The 8,042-nt window shown below is 24.3% G+C and overlaps 1 long non-coding RNA gene across 1 annotated transcript; it reads right to left on the bottom strand.

The window, feature by feature from the left end:
• Positions 1–470: 470 nt before the first annotated feature.
• Positions 471–8,040, bottom strand: LOC129984711 (uncharacterized). Its single transcript, XR_008785522.1, has 2 exons — positions 7,712–8,040; positions 471–2,458 (listed from the first exon to the last, which is right to left on the bottom strand). It is a non-coding gene; the product is annotated as an uncharacterized LOC129984711 (long non-coding RNA).
• Between the last annotated feature and the right edge of the window lie 2 nt (positions 8,041–8,042).

Genomic DNA, 8,042 nt, shown 5'->3' with positions numbered 1-8,042 from the left:
TCTTTCCACTGACTAAATGGAATTTTTGGTGACATGGTGAGTCTTCTAAAGAGCATTTCTAATAATATTTTGGAGCTCCATTAATTAGCAAAACACCGAAAGAGATGCAGCTGTAACAATGTCCATATAGCAATTTGTTTACATTTAGTTGTCATTCAGAGTAAATATTAAGAGCGATTTCTGCACCAAGTATGTTCATATTTTATCTGTAGAATTTTTTACAGTGAAAGGTATATGTTTATATAGCCTCAACTATTGTACAACAATCATAAGACACTCTGTATAAATATATAAATATTGCAAATGTTACAAATATTTGACCTCCCCCCCCTCCCGATGAACTGTTAATTTTAAATAAAATAATCACTAAATTTTAATGTTCTGGCATAATTACAAAATAAATTAATATATGTAGTGAACATAAAGAAATGAAATTAACATTGAAAGGAATTAAAGAATACACAAACAAATATAATAAAAAAATTTAATGATATATTCACAGGATCGCTTTTTCGCTTACAAACTCTTCAATGGTGGATTAGTGAAAAATTAGTGAAAAAATACATAAAAGTATACAAATCTTACTCATATGAGATTCACAACAATATTCTATTCAATTTTGTTACATAATTCATGTCCTCTTCAGAAGATCATCGGCATCGGAGGCACAAACAACCAATTCTTGATCTGAATACAGTTCTTTGCTTTGGTTTTCATTCATACGTTAAATACTCCTGGAAAGCTAAAAATGTTACTTCTATTTGAAACACAAAAAGATATATTTTCCAATATTATGTTTGTATTTAATATATATTTGTTTTTAGTATCATTGGATAAAAAATATATTATGAATAGTAGAAGTATCCAGTGGCAGCTCTTGCATTGTAGCTCTATTAAGAGGAAGAGGGCTTAACTCGTACTATGTTACACAGCATAGTGAAGCTTTGTCTTAATTTAGTCTGAAATTTTGCTTTTTAAATTAATGTTTAATAACTTGATGATTAAATAATAAAAAAAAATAAGACTTTGGAACTGTTATAAGTATATTTTAATTAAGAATTATAAATGAACAGTTTTTAATTCTTTAACAATTAAATTAAAATTGAACCCTGATATCCCTTAATATTTTATGTGACTTTTTTATTCTTATTCATAAAAATACATAACTGTGGCTAAACAAAATCAAAAAGAAGTGTGAAGTTCAAAATAAAGATATTGTATTTTTTTTTCTTATTATGATATTCATGAGTTTTTTAAAAATTAAAGTACACTACTTTTATTTCTCAATAATTAACATTTATTTTCAAATTTTTAGGCTTTCAAAAACTTTCCTATAGTGGAAAAATCTTTAAAATTTCACCACTAATATCTCTGCAACTGTATTTACAATAAAACCTTTTCCCTTTGCAAATTTAGATTAGAAGTGAATGTGCTTTATTATCACATGGAACAGTAGAGGAAATCTCCTCTGAATTAAAAATCAGGCATTTTTAGAAAGTTTCTATCCCTATAAAGACATGTTATTATTTTTCTCTAAATATTGAAAGATCTAAAAGGAATTGCATTAAATTAGTGGTGAATTTAAATATTAACAACGAAATTAAATAAATTAGTGATTACAATTGATATATACTGGAGAAAAAAATTTAATACATGATGCACTTTTGAAATGCCAATGCTATAAGTTTTTATCATTAACTTTAAGATTAAATTAAACTTTTTTTCTTGCAATTTGATATATTATTTTTGGCTATTGGATATATTATATTGTATTAATTTTTCATTGATACAAATATTGCTTTTTTTTTTTGGAATTTACTTTCTATTAAATATTTCTTAAGCAAATCTTCAAAAATAGTTCATATAGTTTTTAATGAGGTGGAATATATTCATTTTTCAATCAAATTAAAAAATTTTAAGAAAATAACCAAACAATATAACATTTTTCTTTTCTTTTTTTTTTAAAATGAATGAATGTGTTGAAAGGTAATTGGTTTTAGCTTTAATTAAAAATTCTTCCAGATTTCCTTATGGAATTCAGTTTTAAAAATATAACAAAGCAAAATTAAAATGAATGCCCTAGAAACAAAATTAATAAATTAACACACATAATGTCTACATATCTTCTGTTAAAATGTATTACATCTATTAAGCATATGTTATAATGATAACTGCCTTCAACATGTAAATAAATAAAGAAAAATAAGATAAACTTGGGCACCATGTTTTTAAAAAAAAAAAAAAAAAAAAAAAAAACAATTAATAAACAAGCATTTCGCCGAACCTTTATAAAAAGGTTGGGGACAGAAGTGTCCAACAACACAAGATGTGTTGTGAAATGCTGGGCTAAATACAAAAATAGCCACTTAGCTTTCCCCACACACTGGATGCGAAGGTTTATTTCCCTTCACCGCAGGACCTTAGTTTCCATGAAGAGTAACTTCTTTGCATATATCAACTGCATAGAATTAAAATTGTTACTATCATCAAAGATAAATGGAAAATTTTTTATTACTAATGACATTAAAATAATAGCAACACATCAAGGGATAATAAATTTTTTTACAAATGCAAAAGAGAATAAATAGTTTTTTAAAACACACTTTAATAATTATCTTAGAAAGTAGAGTGCTTTTTTTAAAAATTACTTTCTACTTTTTAAAACTTTTAATTTTTTTAATATAATAAATATAATAGGATGTTTAAAAAATTATTTTTTCAAATTCTACTAGATAGTCATTTAGAATCAAAATTAAATTAAATTTATTGATTAACTAATAATTCAGATGATATAAAAAAATAAAATAAATTAAATAATCATCCTTGAAGTGATTTCTTTTTTTAAAAACCACCAGCATGTAAAGAAGTAATACAGATTATGGAATCCCATCTTCACAAACATGAAAAAAGACATATTTAATGCATATAAAAACATTTATATTCACTATATGGATACTTTCAGTTGAAAAATATAAATACTATTATTTAAAATATGAAAATAAATTATAGGAATGTGATGAATATTTTACAACTTATATCAATAATTTGATGTTTAGTGCAAAAGTATGAGGAGCATATTTATTTCAAGCAAGAGACTACTGATAAATATCTTTTTTATAGCACAGAAATGGTTTGAAACTACAAGAAATTTTTGAATTCCGGTTTAAAAATAAAACTATATTTCAGAAATCTTTAATATATTCATATCAAGTCTTTCTTGAAAATGAAACAGTTCATGAGGACTTAATAATTTGAAGAGAATTTCCTTTCTTGCATTCTAGTGAAACAAACCAGGCATATAGTTAATAATAAAAATAAAATTGGACAATCATACATTTGAATTTTTATTTGGCTGTACAGGTCATATGAATTCTCTTTGGCATCTTACTTTAATATGCTGTTTAATGACTACAGGGATTATATTGAACAAAAATAATGAAATAGAATACACACTTACAATAACTCAATGCATGTAATACTTAAGTATTTAATGTATGAAATATATGACAGTACATCCATATGCATATAGAAAAAATAAAATAAATAAATGTAGATTTGATAAATGATGAATAATAACATATTTTCAATTCCCTTTAAAACATCAATAACTCATTCAATGTTATTTCAAATTAACACGTTTAAACAAACAAATTTGTATAAAAAAAGTTCTTAACAAGGAATGTTCCAAGTGTGTTGAAACAATGTTAAAAGAAAGCCATAAAAAATATAATCTAATAAATTTCAGTTAAATGTTCCTAATCAATCAGATTCAAAGAATCCGATTCCAATTTTTTATCATTAAAGAATAAACATGAAGAAGAACAGAGTCAATTTTCAATACTTCATTCATAAATTAAACCATACAATGGCCAGCCAACATGAAACCATACTATAATATAAACTAATAGTCATTTCTTTATATTCCCAAGTAATAAGAAATATAAATGGAACTAAGAGCCTTTTCTGACTTAAAATTGGCAAACAAAGGCTTTCATAAGTCAAATGAGATGAATTGTTCGATTTGATCTCATGAAATAATACACCACTTCGAAATTTAAAAAAAAAAAAAAATTATACCAGTGAGAAATGTGATAACTTTCAAAACAGTCAAATAACAAAAATGATCATCTTAATATTTCACTATATATTCACTATATCAAAAATCAGGATTTATGTTCTTAACTTCAATACAACAGCTCGACCAACTTAATAAAGTAAATATGAACACCCAAATTTGAGATTCTGTTATCATGTCAGATCCACTTTCCAAATGATAAAGTTCTATACTTTTTTAAGTTATATTAATTTCAAGCTGTTAAAATTCAAAAAGCAAGGCAACAAAGCTATAAATAAAATAAAAATGATACAAATTAATGTCATCACAATAGCCTCGAAAACGTTTGCACAACAACTTTGATCACTTGATCCTCAGAAATGTAAGCAAGCAAATAGAAATAACAATATTAAACAGTTTAGCTATGACTAGAAATCTTTCATGTACTATGTACAATACTGAGACTTTCCAAAACATTTTGTTGTTTCTCTAATCATGTGCAATTTAAATTAACTTGAAAAGTATTGTGAATTCAAACACACTAAACAGTTGATAAATTATCCAGCCATCTAGACATTCTGCTGCATTATAGTTTATGTCATGCAGTTATTGTGAATTAAGATAAAACAATGATATACATATTTACTTTATGACTTCTAACAATATGAACATTTAATTATCATTGTCAAGGTCACCTCTACTCTTTTTTTTTTTAAAGTTAAATTTATTTTCACAATTACATAAGATAATATTCATTTATTTCAAAGATTATAAAAAGTTTTTGAAAGACCGTAAAATATACTTTCAACTCAAATCTCAAAACATTTATATATTTTATTCTAAAATAGCCAAATTGATACTTTTTCACTTTAAAAGACATTTAAAAAAAAGAAGATAAATTCTTCCAAATAAGATGAAGAATATATATTTTTAAAAGTGATAAAATTTAATACATTTAATTCTATAATAGTGGAAAAAGAAGAGAGTGTAAGGCAATAAAAATTTTAATCATAATATATGCAACTTTTCATCTCTACATTTTAAATTATAAATTTTATATGTGAATCAGTACTTTCACTCAAAATTAACAGAAAAAAATAAGTGACATAAAACCAGTTTTTTTAAAAAAATTTCATTACTTATCACAATGTTTCAATTTGATTCTTTTTTAACAATAATTAATCTTGCACAGTAAATAAATAATTTATGTGAATTGAATTAATACAGCAAGCAAAGTAAAATGATTATTTTGTACTATGATAAACTATTGAAGGCAATTTATTTGAAAACTGTTATCTTGAATAAGAATTATATTTTAAGTATTATTAAATAATTTCAGATCATAACATTCATTTGAGAAATGAACACTCATATATGAAATTTCTTAAAGTGCATTTATAACAGCGTTATAATAATACCTGTTCTACTACTTAGGAATAATTCACATTTAATGACAATATTAATCCTAGCTTAAAAACATTACTATTCTTTCTTTGTCCCTAAAACATTTTATAGAATTCCTGCATAAAGCAAATGAGAATGTGTTGGTACACTGTAAGGGAAATCATTTGACTAGTTACCAAATTTTCCCCAAATATGCTTTGGAAGGTTGGTATGTGTACTTTGAGTGCATACTTTGGTACAATTTTCAACAAAATTTTAATCAACAAAAAAGTTAAGCAAAATTCAGGCATTTTTTTAAAACATAACTTTCAAAGATATCAAGATTCAAAACCAACTCATATAACCACCTTAAAATTTAAAAAAATAATCTTTTAAATAACACCAATTTAGATATTAAATTTTTCTCCTAATTTTAACAATTTAAAAATCCTTTTATGTAGAATTTGCAGCAATAGTTTTCATTCTTACAATGAAATTCAAGTTTTTTCATTGCTAATAAGAATATTTAATCATGTACTATCCACCATTATTTAAAGCTGGTTGATGATTTTTTATATTTTATCATATTCTCTGCTAAAATTGCAATGAATTTTACTTTCAATTTCTAATTTTATCTAATTTAGATGGTTCATAAATTTTCAAAGATCTTAACTATATGAGAATTGAAAAAGCATATAAGATAAGCTGACTGATTATGATTCTAAATTTTTAATTCTTTTATCAATATATTTTAATGGAGTGAACATGATATCAAATATAAAATATGTCACACCCCTTTAATACTAGAATCACTTGCATATTTTGCATCTGAAATAAAAAAGCAAAGTTAATGCTGATAATGAACAATTAAATACTCAATAATCCAACACTCACATCATGTGACCTCATGCCATTAGGGCTTCTTATAAATAAAACAGAAAAAAAAAAAGGCAATTCTATAATAATAATATATCTTAAATGTTGACAATGATTTGAAGTTTAAAATACTTTGTTAAGCATACCATGTATATCAAATATGGGATTCCGACTAAATATAACTGACTCACTACTATCAGTGAGAAAATTGATCACCACAGATGGCTAATAAAAAAAAAAAAAAAAAAAAAAGGTAAAACATTTTTTCCCCAATATCGTTTTATCTCAAGCAATCTCAGTTAAAATTTATACCTCGATAATAATCTACTGAAAGAACTGTATTAATTATCAATATATTGTTACTTCTTTTTTTAAAAAAAATTAGTAAAATTTCTTAAAACGTTTTAATTAAAATAATAATAATAACTTTCAAATCAAATGAGGTTATTAAGTTTTGTTTGAAAAGTGATGATAATATACAAACTCAAACATACTATAGCAGTATAAAAGAATGTCAAATGAACCAAAATACTTAAAATTTAATTATAACGTTATTTACAAATTTTGTAAATTTATGAACCAATTTTTCACTACATAAATTAGCCATACTATATATCACAAGTTAATAGAAATAAGATTTCAAGAACCAAAAAAAATATTTTCTCATTTTGAACTTAATAATCTGAAAACTAGGGATGTTTCGTAAAATTATTATTTGCCATATTTTCAGAAAATAATCTTTAATTTGATTAAAAAAAAAAAAAAACTTATTTGCATTATGACTCCCTCTTGAAAAATATTAATTTTCAAATAAACTAATAGAATTAGATACTACTACTTTTTCTGCTTTTAACACTTAATCATTTGGAAAATGGGAAAAAATATGAAAAAAGAGCATAACATAATAACAAATAATTTCCTTCATTGTAAATGAGGAATACAATGCATCAATTAGAAAGATGTTTAGAAATCAGAACTCTTTGAGCATTGAAAATCAAAAATAAATGCTTGTTTCAAACACAGATGCCTCCTGGAGCATATTTTAGATAATATAAAATATTCTTTTTATAAAAATTATAGTAAATTATATGTAACAGCAACTTCTACTTTAGTGGATAATATATATAAAAAAAAACATTTTTCAAAGAATATAAAAGAATAAGTAGTGATTTACATTTATTCATTGGCAGCAAATTTCATTTTAATGCATGATAATTTTCAATAAACAAATTTGCCTAAGAAAACAGCAAATCCACGTTAAAGAAAATGTGCAGAAAATACCTTTCCATACATTTCGCCGAACCTCCTAATGAGGTTGGGGACAAAAATGTCCAACAGCATTTAATGCTGTGAAATGTATGATAACAAAAGGTACTAAGATGCAAATGACCTACTCACTGGTTAATCAGAATGCCGTAGAAGTTAACTTCATCCAATCATTCATTATTCTTCGAGTACAGCCAAGTAGATAATGACAACTGTGCAAATTTTTAAAACAAGCAATTAGAAGATGATTCACAGATTTAAATAAAATTCTTCTTATTCATAAAATACTTTAGAAGTCACTATGAAATCCCCTCCCCTAAAAATAAATAAAATAAACAAATAAATAAAAGTGAAATATTAAAAAATGAAATTAATAAAAATGGTAGATAATCTGAGCTACAATTAAGTAAATGAAAATATGTGAAAAGGAACTTAAAAAATGATTAAAAAAATAAATATTCTT

This window comes from Argiope bruennichi, chromosome 9, assembly GCF_947563725.1.
Source record: "Argiope bruennichi chromosome 9, qqArgBrue1.1, whole genome shotgun sequence".
Classification (NCBI taxonomy): Eukaryota; Metazoa; Arthropoda; class Arachnida; order Araneae; family Araneidae; genus Argiope; species Argiope bruennichi.
Note: the sequence above shows the minus strand (reverse complement) of the source record. Positions and strands in the feature narration are given on the sequence as shown.